Here is a 16,769-nt window from a genome sequence, read left to right as displayed (position 1 = left end):
TCAATCTATACAAGACTTTCTTCAACATGTAAACATAACTTATACGTAGATGATCTTCAAATTCCTTAGGTTGTTATACATATAATTCTTCTCAAGGAAAAGAATATGGTCTAAAGAAGTATCAATCAAGTAATGACTATCATACACCTCAATATTGAAATTCCTTTCAACGTGGTGGAGGCCAAGGATCATGAGGTGGTAGTCATGACCATTATGCTCAGGTTCACTACCAACCTTGTGGAAAAGGATGACACACTGCTACGAATTGTTTTGAACTTCCTTAGAACTCTCATGGAATTTCTTCCAACTACTCTAGTTATAGTCATTAATATATACCAATGAATGTCAAAGCTACAATGCTAGATACTTTGACGGACCCAAGTTGGTACCCAAATTCAAGAGCAACAAACCACTACATTTTCAATCCTACCATTTTATCTAACAAACAAGATTACAACGACTTAGAAAAAAAAAAGATTTATATGGGTAATGGGGACAATTAGAAAATCCTTCATGCTCAAAATTCATATTTTCCTATTAATTTTTCCAATAAATTTATGCATTTCAAAAATTTATTGCATGTGCCAAGAATAACAAACAATCTTATAAGTGTTTCCAAATCACACGGAATAATGACGTATACTTTGAATTCTATCCAAATGTTTTTTTTTTTTTAAGGATTAGGTCATGAGTGCAGCCCCTCTAAAAGGCAAGCCTAAAGAAGAACATCATCACGTTGTAGCAAATAAAACTCAATCAAATACTCATGATCATTTCGAGGGATTTTCAATTGCTAAAGCTAATAGTTTAACTCCCTTTAGGGACTGTAATTCATCTAATACCAATAAATTTAATTATTATCAAGTCTTATATACAAATAAATTGTCCAATTTTAATTCAATTCTTTATGGCATAAAAGATTAGACCATCCTTCTATGAATATTATTAAGCTTGTAATGCAACACTGTAATCTTGGAATATCAAGTGATAATGCAAGTTCATTTTGTCTATCATGTGTCTCGGGGAAAAGTAAAAGGCTTACGTATCCCTTTCTACAACTTAATATCATTCCCCCCTATGGTTGATTACCATGGATTTATAAGTTCCTTCTCCTTTTTTATCATGTAATGATTTCAAATAGTACATTAATTTTGTTGATCACTTAACTCAATATACATGGATTGTTTTATTAAAAGCAAAGTCTGAACCACTTCAAGCCTTTACAATTTTAGAAAACAAGTTGAAATGCAATTTGGATTGCCCATACAGACGGTTCATGCTAATGTTGGTAGAGAATTCAACCCATTCAATCTTACCTTTCTTTTGCCGATATTCATCTTCAACATTCTTGTCCATGAATCCATGAGAAAAATGGGGTGGTGGAATAGAAACATCAATATATAGCAGAGTGGGCTTCACTTTACTTGTTAAAGCATCCTTGCCATTGCAATTCTAGGATGAAGCTTTTTTCCATGCTACTCAATTCATGAATATGCTGCCTACACCAATACTTAACAACTTATCTCCTTGAGAAAGAATTTTAGGTGAACGACCTAATTATTCTTTATTGAAAATATTTAAATGAAGGTGTTTTTCCATATTCGGCCTAACAATTTACACAAACTATGGTTCGTTCCATATTATGCAATTTTAAATTACGAAAAGCATTACAAAGGGTATAAATACCTTGCATCTAATGAACATTTATACATTGCCAAACACATGATATTTGATAAAGTGATAATTCCTTACATAACAAGTAATAAACCTAGCCCTACATCAGATAATACAGTTGTAACTGTTACGTCATGCCACGGCTGCAATTGTTTCAGACTTCCAATGGGGTGCAAACTCCTACACCAAATAAATATCTTTCATTTGATATCATCCCCTATTAAAGACCTTATATCATTAGACAACTCAAAAGGCATAGATTTGAAAACATAAAATTATCCACTCATCCTTAAGTGTCCATAAATATTATCATTCATTTGATGCTTACTCATACTAAAGTTGGGCACCACAAAATATTTTTTCTTTTTCTTTTTTTCTTTTTCTTTTTTTCTTTTTTTTTTTGTCCATACTAGTGATATCCAATTGGTTGACACTATGAATGAAGAGTATAGTGCTCTTGTCTTAAGTAACAATATACAAAGATTCAAGGCACATTCAGTTGCAAAAGGCCATTGCCGAGTTCATGGAATTGATTATAGATGACATTCAGTCCTGTGGTGAACCCGATAACTATATCAGTTTTACTTACCATATCATTCACTGAGAACTATCATATTCATCAATTGGACTTTAACAATGCCTTCATTAATAGTGACCTCAAAGAAGAAGTTTTAAAGGCAAAACCTTTAGGCTCTTTTGATCCTTTACACCCAAATTTCTATGCCATCTACATAAGGCCATTTATGGCATCAAATAAGCCCCAAAAGCTTGGTTCAAAAAAATTGGTATTGTCATACACATTCACCCAACTTCTCTCAATCTAAATATGATCATTCACTATTTGTCTATCATACAAATTCCTCCACGATTTACTTATTAGCATATGTTGATGATTTAATAACTATTGTCGTAGCTTAATTGAATATAAACCATCCAATTCATCAAAAACATACTTGATTTGCTCATAAAGATTTAGGCTCTTTGAACTTTTTTCTTAGTGTTGAAGCTAAATTCACGTCCAAAGGATTACTTCTCTCTCAAGAAAACTATATCCAAGATCTACTAATGTGCACAAAAATGACATAAGTAAAAATTGATGCCAATGCCTATGGTTAATGGACTTCTCTCAACAAATAATGTTAGTGATATTGTTCCTAATCCACAACTATACCGAAGCATTGTTAATGGCCTCCATTATTTAACCATCACTCACCTTGACATTACATCCTTTGTGAATCATGTGTGTCAATACTTGTATGCTCTAAGAGATACTCATTAGAAAGTTGTGAAAAGAACTCTAGAGTACTTTCAAGACACTTCATCATTAAGCCTTCACTTATAGAGGCCAGGTATGTTAAATTTAATTGGCTTCCTTATTGCTAACTAGGCCTCAAATCTTGATAAAAGAAAATCCAGTAATGGCTACTACATGTTCCTTGGTTCCAATCTTGTCTCCTGGTCAGACCAAAAATCAAATACAATATCTTGTTTGTCATATGATGTCGAATATATAAGCGTTGCTAATGCCACTACTAAACTATTATGGCTAATGTCTTTACTTTAGGAGCTACAGATATTTATACCAAAGCCTTTGATTATATAGTTTGATAATGAAAGTGCAATTGCTTTCACTAATAATCCAGTATTTCATGCCTAGACAAAGCACATAGATGTTAACATTTACTTTGTTTAAGAGAAAGTTTTTGCTAAACATCTATCAGTTCATCATGTCTCTTTGGTAGAACCAATAAAATATACATTTACAAAGTCCTAGTTTGCTCCAAGATTCAAATTTTTGTAATCCAAGTTTATTGTTCGTGAAATGCTTGTTTGCTTATGAAGGGATATTAAAGATAAACATAAGTTAGTTATAATATGGTCAATATTGTTTAGCTTAGCCTATCATGACTTTCATATCATATTGTTGTTATACTGTTATTTATAGATTAGGTTGATCATTAAGTTTTATCTTTATCTTATTTTTAAAATGCTTGTTCACTTGAGGGGGGGATATTAAAAATAAACATAAGTTAGTTAATGATAATAATATGGTCAATATTGTTTAGCTTAGTCTATCATATGATTATCTTATCATATTTTTGTTATATTGTTATTTGTATATTAGGTTAATCATTGAGTTTTATCTTTATCTTTACATTGTCTATGTATATAAGCTCATCAGGTGTAATTGTTTGAACTGCAATATAGAAAATATTTTTCAACCTCTTTTTCCCTTAACACTTTTAATTGTATTTGTGATATAGTTAAACTTAGACAGACATGGGTATCATGGCTTCTTTTTCATGGACACTGTCCTAATGCTATTAAATCAAGAAAGAATTTTGGATTCGAATTTCTATTAATATTATGAATGTTTCTAATCATTAGTTTTGCTTAGGGGACTTCAGTGATCAATTGATTCAATTTATGGTTCAATTCGAAACTGCTGGTTTATTAATAGTTATAAATTTATTAATAGTTCATATTGCTTAGAGAATGCTAGGTTATTATTTTTTTTTAAAAAAGTTGGATAAGGATACATTTAGTTTAGAATGGAGAATAAAATTTCGTCAAGCTAAAGCATTTCATGTGTGGCAAGGATCAAATCATAGACCTATTCTTTAAGTGTACATTTGATGTGTAGGATCAAACATGATTATTAATTCAAGATTGGACTGGACAGACCAGGGAAGATATAATTCTGTAATGTGTTTGGTGCAGTATCAAACTAAATATGGGTTAATTATCTTATATTTGGTGCACATCAGACTGGACTACTACTGTAATTATTTAATATATTTACATATACTCTTAAAATTTAAAATTTATATTGCATATTACATTTTAAAATAAAGTTAATTTTTAGTATTCGCCTCCTCCAAAATTATGTTAATATAACTAATCAATTAAACTTAAATTATAATATGGTAAGCCACAAATATTAATAAAATAACAATAACAACATTAAACATTATATGTAATTAAGATTGTACATAACTCATGAATATTCATCGTCATTTCAAATATATATAATTTGTACATTAGTTTATTTTAAATTAGTAGAAAACTCATAATATATGTTTGAATTTTAATAATCTATTTGTACAACCAATAAGTAAATACACTTATTGGTTATCTTCAACTACACAACCTAATATGAAATCATTAATCCACTCGTTGTTCCTTTTAACATTTGTACGTGTAATGGTAGTTCGTGCAGATTCATGCATAGGTTTTAACTCAACTGTGTTCCTCATCCATCATTCAACATATTCAATATGTGTAATTTCAGCTTCTTCAAGTGTAGAATATGCTTTATATCAATTATCTTTAAATTTATTCACTTGTTGTTGACTTTCAAACTATGAATCATATATTCCTGGTTGTCATATTTAAATACAACATAAAATCCTTTCTCTGTCATTTAATATTCCTTCACGTAAACATAAATTAGACACGACATTTCATTCAATATTATTTGCCTTTGTTTCCCATTGAGGTTTCAAAGTACAATTAAAAAATAAATATAAATAAAAAAGCATATCATTTAAATACATATTTGATTCACATATATAAGTCCAGTAGTATAAACATAAATCCAATAGCAAATATATAATCAAAAAATGGAAAATTAAATATAAATGTCATCCATAACATAAACAAAAATAAATAATCCACAACATGAATCTGTTTAACTATCTAAGAATCTAATAGCAAATTCAATCTTCTTAGCATCAATTTTAATGATCTTAAAGACCTCACATTTAATGGATCAAATCTCATTGATGAGAATCCACCCATGCCTGCACAACTGACAACCCGCTAGGGTGCTGACCCAATACGGATGAAGACCGGGTGATGAGAATCTACCCGAGCCCGCACAACCGACAACCCGCTGGGGTGCTCACCCGATACGGATGAAGACCGGGCCGATCACTAGAGCTCAAGCCAAGAGGTTTAAGGACAACCTAGGAGCATTTATACAAGGAGTAGTTAATTCTCAAAAGAGCTTGTCCATACCCAAAGATACAAAGCTTGTTCTAAGCATCCGAGTGGTGGAAGCCGATACAGACCCGGGTAGCTGTTTCCGTGCAAATTTGGACTTCGAGTAGTAAGGAATGGTTCCAACACTTCATGCATTCAATGAATATTATTAATATAACATGGAATCCATCCAAGGCAAAATCAAATACATCTAAAAATGACTTGTACGGATAGCATCTCAATTTGGTCAAAAATGTGCTGTTTTGACTTTCTATTTGTTTGACTTATTCCAATCAAGGGGAAACGTATGGGAATCATTATTAATTATATTTGGCATCCTAAATGGCATATGGAAGCTGATTTAGAGGCCAAATAAGCTGGAATTGGTCAAAGATACCTTAGTAGTCAAACTAGTCAACTAGTTTCCTAATTTGATTTTGACTTTTTGTTTTAGGAAATTAGTCTTTTATTTGGTTTCTATTTATTTATTTGCTTGAAAAATCAACTTAGTAAAGTTATTATTTTATTATTTTTATTGTAAATTAATTAATTTCTAATTCAAAAATAAAAAAATTAATTAATCCAAATTAGATTAGGAAATGGGTGAATTTTGGCCAAGCTAGGTTTCCTATTCTTTGGTGGCCGGTTTTACCTAGTTAATTAGGGTTTTATTTTGTAAATTATTAACCTATTTAAGGGTTTGTTTTATCAATGATATTCAATACATTATTCATTCAAAAAATTAATTGTAAGATAGAATTCTCTTTGTTCTCTTTGAACACCTAAAACATCATTAGAGAGTGAGTGTTTTAGTTTTGACTTATCAATAGGAATTCCATCATCTATTGTGGTGTCTTCATTATATACCAAGGTTTCTAATCACATATTGGTTAGGAGTCAAGGTGACCATTAGAACTTGAACATAATTAGATCCAGGCTAATATAATATGGGTTTAGGAGCAGGTCATCCTACATTCGTATCACCGGGCCAATCACTAGAGCTCAAGCCAAGAGATTTAAAGACATCCTGGATGCCTTTATATAGTGATTAATTAATCTCAAAAGGGCTTATCAATACCCAAAGATACAAAGCCCGTTTTAAGCATCCAAGTGGTGGAGGCCGATACGGAGTCGGGTAGTTATTTTCGTGCAAATATGGATTTTGGGCTGCAAGAAATAGGTCCAACACTTCATGGATTCAATAAATATCTCTAAGAGGATGGAATCAAGTCAATTCATCTTCAAAGGCAATCAACAAGGGCTTGTGCGCATGGAGAGAAAGTTGGCCGGTTTTGCTGTATTATTTGCTGGCTTTACTGAATTTTACTAAGTTGGCATTTTCTTTTTGTTACAATCAAGGGTAACGTGTGGGACTCAACAATAATCCTATTTGGCATCCTAAAAGGCATATGGATGCTGGTTTGGAGCTTAAATTGGTCAAAGATTGGTCAAAGCTAGCTTAGTTAAAAAGATAGTCAAATAGTTTCCTAATTTGATTTTGACTTTTTATTTTAGGAAATTAGTCTAATATTTCGTTTCTATTTATTTATTTGCTGGAAAAATCAACTTAGGAAAGTTATTATTTTATTATTTTCATTGTAAATTAATTAATTTCTAATTTAAAATAAAGAAATTAATTAATCCAAATTAGCTTAGGAAAGTAGGTGAAGTTTGGCCAACATGTTTCCTTTTCTCTTTGGTGGCTGGTTTTAACCTAAATTTTTAGGGTTTATTTTTTTGTAACTCTAGAATATTTAAGGGTATATTTTTTAAAAAGAACACACCTTTAATAATATTCAGAATTTATTTTGCGAGATAGAATTGTCTTTGTTCTCTTTGCACACCTAAAACACCATTAGAGAGTGAATGTTTTAGTTTTGACTTATCAATAGGAAATCCATCACCTATTGTGGCGTCTTGATTATACCAAGATTTCTAATCATAGGTTGGTTAGGGGTTAAGATTTACCCATAAGAACTTGAACTTAATTGAGATCCGGACTAATATAATATGGGTTTAGGCGTGAGTCAACCTAGGTTCGTATTATTTGGTATCAGAGACAAATTTTGTTTAGGTTTGATCTATCTTATTTGTTTTATTTTGTTTTGTGTTAATCTATAATTTTAGCATTAGTTTAAGGTTGCTTCTATCATCATACACATTCTACATATTTAAAGAAAAAATAAAAAAATTAATTCATAGCCTAAATTAGGTTCTTTGTTTTACCGTATTTTTCTGTTTTCTAGTTTGTTGGTTGTCTTTCATCTTTGTTCTTAGTAATTTAGTTTATTTTTTATTTTTCTTTGTTGTTTTGATCTTAAATATTTGCATTCGTATATTTGGAAAAAAAAAAAAAAAGAAGAAGAGGAATTGCAGCAACATATATAAATATACAAAAATTGCAAATTTGTATTTTGTTGTTGGTGGTCACGGGTTTGGTGGCATCTTGGTGTTGGATTTCCAATTTAGTTGTTAATTCTTGCTATTGCAGTTGAGTTCATATTTGTGAGTAAAGGAAAAAAAATCCAAATATAAAAAAAATTAAAATTAGAAGGCCGGTTTTTGTTGAATTTGGAGTTTGAATTTGCTTGCTGGAAATTTGTTGGTACTGCTGAGTTATTGCTTGTTTATTCAATATTTGGAGTTTCTGGGATTGCAATTTTTCTGCTGGATATTTGAATTTTGGGTGCTAAAATTATTTGGATTAAAATTAGTTAAAAGATTTGATACAAAAACTTGAATTACAAAGAACAACAACCAACAACTATCTTATATTTTTGTTCAATTTGATTCTTGATCGTTTGAATTTCTTTTTCTCAATTTTATTGTTGAATTCTTAATTTCTTACCATCTGGTCCAGTTCTTATTGATTCTAAAACGTTTTTTGTTAAATTGCTTTATTTTTGCTTAGAATAGCCGAGAATTTGGTGTTTAAAAATTCACTCGGTATTACTTACTTTTTGCTATTATTTTATTGATAAGTTTAATTAAAACATACTTGTGATCTAATTACTGTTTAGTGGATGTTTTAATTAGAAATTTGGATTAATTCTTTGAGTGGAAAAAGGCAAGAGTGTGTGAGCTTAAAAGAGGGTTAAAAGCCGAAACTAGAGTGCAAATATGAGTGTTAAGACCTTGTTTGAGTGAAACACGTAAGAGAGTGAATTTGGTGAGTTTCTATTTTATTTTTGTGTTATTCATACTAACATGGCAGATTCAAGGGTGAGAAGAGGAGATCCAACTTTAAGAATTAATGAAGAGGAATCCGTAGGATTCAAGGGTGATTCCTGAGCTTCGGGAAGTGGAGGTGAGCACATGGACATGATGGTGGTCTTGGAAAACTTACAGTGGATGAATGCTCACTTTGATCACCTAGATCAAAGGATGGACAGGTTGGAAACATTACAAGGTGGGCCAAATTTGAGGCAAGAATTCCATGGTGGCCGAGGTCGAGGAGGTCGTGGATGCCATAGGGAGGATTTTGAAGGAGGTAATCATGGAGATAATTTAGAGGAGGATTTTAAAGACATCTATGCTCTCCAAGGAAGGAAAAACTGTGGGAGACCAGCAAAGGAGGAGGATGATAATCTTAGGAATATTAAGGTCAACATACCACTTTTCATGGGAAAAAATGATCCGGAAGCATACCTAGAGTGGAAGGAGTGTATGGAGATGATCTTCGATTGTCATAACTATGTTGAGACTAAGAAGGTAAAAGTGGCAGCAATGGAATTTGGACATTATGCACCCTAATGATGGACAAATGAACAAAATACTTGAAAGAGAGTAGGTGATGAATTGATTACTACTTGGCGACAAATGAAAGGAGCCATGAAGAAGCGATTTGTACCGACTCATTACCATAGGTTGCTACATCAAAGACTCCAATCATTCTCACAAGGTAGTAGGTCCGTGGAGGATTATTACAAAGAGATGGAGATGCTCATGATGAGATTGAGCACGAATGAAGAGAGGGAAGCAACCATGGTGCGGTTTCTTGGAGGATTGAATCGAGAGATAGCCAATCAATTGGAATTACAACAATATGGTGTATTGCAATATTTGTGGACCCAATCCTAATACTCCTATCCCACTATGGAGATTCATGTGGCCTGACTGTTCACACTGAAAACATATGCCATCCCATTTGCATGGTCCTCTATGTGGGTTGCCACAAATCCCACATGCTAATCTTAAATTTTTCCTAAAGTTGGATCTCTAATAAAGATTGGTATCGCTGCTCATCAAATTTCATGCTAGTTGGAGGAACTTGAATTGTGACTCCTTTTAGGTGATCATTGGCTGAGGGATCCAAAATAAGCACCGTCAAATGACTAATAAGTTGGATGTATTGCTCCTAAAAGATTTAGTGCAATTTTCTCATTTATACCATCCATAAATCTTTAATTCTTCATATCCTTGTCGGGAATCAGATAAGGACAAAACTTAGATAACTCTCGGAACCTCCATTCCGAGATTGTCATACTTCCCTAGTTAGCCTCTTGAATTCTCTCCTCCTTGACTATCGGACAGTAGAGGGATAATGTTTTGTGGTGAAGACACTCTTAAAATGCTCCCAAATGTGACATCTTTCTCGTATTTTCAATTTTCCACCATTTCGTTGCATCTCCATCCAGTATAAAAACCACTATTCTAACTCGATCCTTATTAGGACATTGTATTCCTTCATTCAAGATTTTCTCTATGTCAGTCAACCATGCTAAAGCTACTGTTAGGCCTTTAATTCCCTTGAAATTCATGGATCCTAGATGTTTTTCCTGGTTCATGGCATAACCAGCTACATTATTATATCTAAGTGCCCCAGCCAACTATGTGACAAGATTTTTGAAGCCTAGCCTAGCTCCAAAGATCACAGCTTAATCCTTTCATGTATTGCATCTACTACGTCTACACATCATAGAGAATTCTAAAGGAACAAAGCAAAAATATTTAGAAAAAGGATTTCAGAAACATTTAATAAATGAAACATATAAAAGAAAAGATGTACAGCAATGTACAATCTCCTAGAAATATGAGAACCTAATGCTATGATGCCTAAAATTATAAGGATAGCTCCCAAGATTCCTTACCAGAACCTTAGGATGGCCAAACCCCCATTGGAAATTTTACAGAATATCCAACAGCATCTCTCTTATAAAGTGGACTTTCCCACTCTTTCCTGCACAGAAAACACACTTCTATATACGTAACCACCTTATTCCTCCCACCTCCTACAATATCCAAAATTTTGTAGCACTTCAAAAATTATAACAATATAAGAATATAAATAATAAATATATTTACATGTCCATAGCTAATACAAGAGCATACTAATAGTATTAGAATAGTAAGATATAAATATTACAATCACATAGAAAATATCAACAATAATAGAGTAACAAGGAAAGGAATGTCAGAAATACTGTACAAATCACAATGTAAAGAATGGGGTCAAGAAATGATACCTGCTGCTCAAATGATAGTCTGCTATCTACAAGAATCTAGGGAAATAGATTAGAAAACAAAGAAAACTAATGAGATGCTAATTATACTAGTGAGTGGTATTCTATTAATAGAAATAATTATAATAATAAAAGTAACAAATGTGATAAAAATAATAAATATTAAATAAGTAGTAACACTTATTACTAATTATATAAGAGAAATAATAATAATAATAATACAATTGAAATAAATTAAATATTTGAGAAAAGAGATCTTTCTCAAAGCCCTTACTCGTTCATTCATTTTGAAAAATTCTTCTGTTTAAGACATTTTCACAAAATTCATTATTTTATGTGCCCAAATTAATAAAAAAAGAAAAAGATGTCAAGGAAATAAAATAATATTTTTAAGAAAAATAAATGAAAGAAGAGATTAAAAGATGTAAAATAAAGTAGTTAAATTAAACCAATAAATAAATAACATTTATTCAAAGCAAAAAAAAGATCAGGAAGCACACCTAATGCACCATACTATATACTTATTTTTACCAGATGTCATATGGCATCCCAAACACCACCTGACAAAAAGGGAGAGAGAACAATACCTGCAATCGGATACCTTGGTGTCCCAAAGATTTTGATGCTAATAACCTGCCATCCTAAAGCTAAGGTGACTAATGTTATCATCATAAAATATCTATCTATCCTCGCTTACCTTAACTCCCACAGAAAGATTAAATATACCTACACACTGATTAATGATAATATACATAACAAACACTAGTGCCATACGATGTAATTAAAAATCAATTAACCACAAAAAAATAATACTACTTTAAAAACATAAATTTTCCATAAATTTACTTAATAGAATGTACTAAGAATTAATAAAATATCAAGATCATCATCTAAGAGTAAAAATTTTTTGAATCTGTAAATAAGCATATAGACAAATATTGATTAAATTTAAGTAAGCATAAATTGATAACTTTGCTTAAAAACCATATAAAAATTTATATTATTAAGACCCATCCAAGATTTCTTAGCAGAACTCTAGGCTAGCCCAGGCTAGGGAAAACCCCACTGAACATTCCTATAGAAAATTCAACAATATCTCCCCTAATGATTAGACATGTTCCAAAATTTTCCTGCATAAAAAATATACTCTAATAATGCTCCAGATTATTCCTCCCACCTTACTACAAAAAATTTTCCATAAGAGGCAGCACTTCAATAATAAATTATATAAGGAACAGGCACAGAAATAAATAAATAATAGATATCCAAGAGAAATATTAATAGCATGTTAGGAGTTTAATTCAAGAGGAGAATTTAGTACAAATAACAAGAAATTATGAAAGAAATATAACAGGAAAATAAAGGAAAAGAAATATTCTTCTTAAAAGATGGCAATGGATAGAAACGGTGAGCTCACACCCCAAATGATCAATGTCTATTAACACCTGGGCTAGAGGATTGATAAGGAATATTGGGTGGGTCCTAACATATTGGTATTAAATACTGTATTGGGTCATAACTGTGCCAGTGAAGGCGCTGGGCCCTAAGGGGGGTGGATTGTGACGACCAGTGTGGACGAATGTATGACACTGGCAGGCTACCTGATGTCCAATCCCACATTGTTTGGGTGTAGGTCAATGGATGGTTCAAATATAATAATAGCTACTCTCATAACACTAGATCTTTTTCATAGCGGTTGGTTTCAGGGTTCAAAAGAATTCTAAATTTAAGTGTGCTCAGACAAAAGCACTCCTAAAATGGATGACCTTTTGAGAAACTCTGAATAAAAATATCCATACCGAATGTGGTGGTTAAATTGGGGGGCAATATAGGTAGAGAGTAATAGATATGCCAATAGAGGCGGGTTGTTACACACATGCTCATACATTAACCAAATTATGCATATTTTATATATATATATGTGTGTGTGTGTGTGTGTGTGTGTGTGTGTGTGTGTGTGTGCGTGTGTATTATTAATATAATTCAATATTTAATCATAAAACAACTTATGACCCCAAAATATAATTTACAAAAAATATACCACTCACCTATAATATGATTTACTCAGGTTCCTACATGCGATCCATTCCACAATTCATCCGAGTGCCTAAAATAACGCCAAGAATGAAATATATTTAAAATACTAATTTTTATTGGGCATTATACATAGAGCTCACCTGAGGGAAAAATGCAAACCTTCACCTAAAATTACAACCTATATACCAAAATGAAAGTTGAGGCATGAAGATCGTAAATTCAAACTCACCTTTCGAAAACACGGCTGGCAATTGTTGGAATTTCACCGAAAAAGTTTGGCCCAAACTCAATCTCTTTGTATCTCTCAAAATAGCTTGAATTGATCTAAAAGGACCTTTGATTTGGGTTCAAGAGGCTTAAAACTAGTGGAAACAAATGGTCATTTGGCCGAAACTCGCTGAACAAAAGGAAAATGGCACCTATTGCCATCGTCGAAAATCGGCCCGATCTCGGTGTGGTGCTAACAATCTTCCTGTGAAAATTTATAGTTTAGCCAAACTTTGGGAGGGTTCCACAATGGTAGAAGTGGTGAGATAAAACAGTGGCCAAAGTTGGGGTGATTTGGTTGGAAAGTGGCTGCTCTCGTTCTCTCTCTTTCATCGTTTACCTCTTTCCTTCTCTTTTTAAAATTGAACCAGTGGATCCTTATTCACACAAGACCCCAAGTTTAACCACCCAGACATTGATACACACCACATGTCAGCAGATATTTTAAATTTTTCTCCACCCTTTTCACGTGTTTCTATAAAATCTACCTAGAAAGCCAGTACAATAAAGCAAACTATAAACTTTACAAAGACATAACTTTCTAACTATAGATCCAATTTAATCATACTACCAGTCTACAGACTCATGTCAATATCCATTACACAATGGTACACAAGTCATAGCCATATCTTGTACAAATAAAAACTCAACTCTAATATTCACACTAGTCAAATGATCAAACTTAGTCAAAAGCACAAAATTCCAGTACAATTTTTGTACGGGGTGCTACAACAAGTCAATAAGTGCTTGTTGACCAAAGAAAGGATTTTCTAAGCCAAAATGGAGAAGTCAAAATTTTAAGATTCTTACAAAAAGTTCTACTTTATGCCTATTAGGAAGCTTAAATGAGCATTAAATAAAACAGTAAAAGAACTTTTTACACTAACAACCAAACATTCATTAGCTTTTCAATAAAATCTCTTCTTACATATGCTTTACTGGAAGAAACTCTGCAGCTAAAAGCTCTTCTTATGTAAGGTATACCAAATAGATCCTTAAAGATATATCTAGTCTAAGAGGTGAGTTTCTTGATTGTAGTTTTTATTTAATTTCTAGAGCTTGTAATAAAGTAGTAAATTGGATTGCAAATAGGGCGCTCAGGGTAATGTTACCTCTTAATTAGAATCTATTAATCCAATATGAGCTAGTTCCTATATTTTTGTTCAATCTTCATGGTTAATGGATATTTCTTTTCAACCAAAAGAAAAATAAATATAATTACGTATAAAAAATAAAATCTATCATGTTACCAAATGAACCAATCTTTTTTTATATCATTTAAAGTAAAGTACTTTTATTAGTCCAAGAATTTCACATTTTATTTATTTTATAAGGAGAATTTCATTGGCCTTGAAGTTTGCTAAAAATTCTTCTAACCTCATAAAGTTCCCAAAGTTATCACTTACCACACAATACTCAATTTAGTTAAAAGATAACAAAGGCTTTTTTGTTTAAAAAAAATTGTTTTATAAAATGAATTAAAGTAATACATAAAAATCAATATATAGTAGTTTGATTTATAAAATGAATTAAAGTAATACATATAACTAAATATGTGGAGAACACAGTGACATGTTAAGGGACACTAAGACACCCAGGATAACCAGAGCTCCATCCCTCATGAGAAAATTTACAAATCAATTTGTAATTTAAATATTTCATTCATCATTAAGAGAAAAAAAAATTGTAGATCAATACATGATACATTATATATATATATATGTTACTTTTTTATGTTGGGGTGGTAAGTGATGAGTTTTAAAATCTAAGAGAGGACTAGATGATTTGTCAGCAAACCTACTCCAGAAGAGTTAGTGAAATTTGACTTTATCTATCTGATAATTGATAATGAAATAAATACATATATATTTATAGATATTCAATTTAAACTGTGTATAATTTAAAGTACATTAATATTAGGATCTATTTGATATAGGTGATAAAAATAGAACTATTGTTTATAGAGCTTCTCATAATAAATCTTTTTCAACAAAAAAATTTATTAAAAACTTATAATTAAATGAGTATTATGAATATTAGTATTAAATTTAGTGTTTAGCAACATAATTATAAAATTTCTTTTGAATTGAAGAATATTATTTTCTTATTATACTTTTTTTTAAAATTTTTATTAATAATTTTTATACAAAATATAATTGTTCATAAATTATATTATCGTATCTTTTTAGATTTTAGCTTATATATTTAGTTCTTTAAATATATACAAAATAAAAAATTAGGAAGCAAAAGAAAATAACGTGAGAAGCCCAAACATTTTAAGCAATTGAATTTTATGTTGGTTTAATTATGATATATTAAATATTTTTAAAAAATAACAATGAAAAAATGGTAAGTAATAAAGTTATTTTGGTAATTACTATAAGTAATAAAATTTCATTGAATGGTAATTGGGCTTCTTATATGGGAGCTTTTTTTGTTTGTAAGCTAAAATTCGGGCATCTCACTTTAAAATGTTGTTTTTGATCATCAAGTAGCTATGACTATAGACAAACACTTATGTGTTATACAAAAAGAGCTTTTGACTCTTAAGTAAAGCTTTATGATCTAAAAGAATAAAAAAAACAAAAAAACTTTACCAAAAAAGGCTTCCTTAATAAGCACCTTTATCGAGGGTACAAGATTAACACATGCACGTTTTAACAAGACAATCTCCTCTTCAAGTCTACATCCTATCCTTCAACAAATCCAAGACAACCATTAAGTTCTTTGTGTCTTTAGTAAGAATGCAACAAATGTTTGGGCCAAAGTCTTCACATTACCATTAACCCAGGCCACGCCCCAACATGCACTATTGGACATTGCCTTTAAAGAGCTTATCGGCCCTTTTTAAATCAAATAGAAGAAAACATGCAAATGCAAAAAAAGTTATAATGGCCCTTGGCATTGCCCTTAAGGCTCACCACCATGTCAAATTCAAACCCAATCATGCCTAGCACCATACCAACTTAATACAAATGCCTAATGCTCACAACGTGCTTAAGCATGACATAAGCCTATGCCTAGCATGCTTATGAGGGAAGGAATTGTGGTTATCATTGCAATACTTTCGATGTATCCTTTATATAGTGAGTTAATAAAGAAAGTCTGGGCTCTGCTTGTATGCTTGGTGTACTTTTTGATTACCTTAATACGTTGTTGTGTGCTTTATCAGTTCATTTCTATCTTAATACGTTGGAATCTCTAATACAACACACCAATCAAAGCTAGGTTATATTGGCTCATGACCATTGGTATGCCTTATTTGCGTGGGATATGAACCTTTGTAGTTGCTATAATGCTTGGTTCATGTCAATGTGCCAGTTGTGATGTGCTTTTCCGTGATTG

Source organism: Ziziphus jujuba, chromosome 5, assembly GCF_031755915.1.
Source record: "Ziziphus jujuba cultivar Dongzao chromosome 5, ASM3175591v1".
Taxonomy (NCBI): Eukaryota; Viridiplantae; Streptophyta; class Magnoliopsida; order Rosales; family Rhamnaceae; genus Ziziphus; species Ziziphus jujuba.
This window is presented reverse-complemented; position numbering follows the sequence as displayed.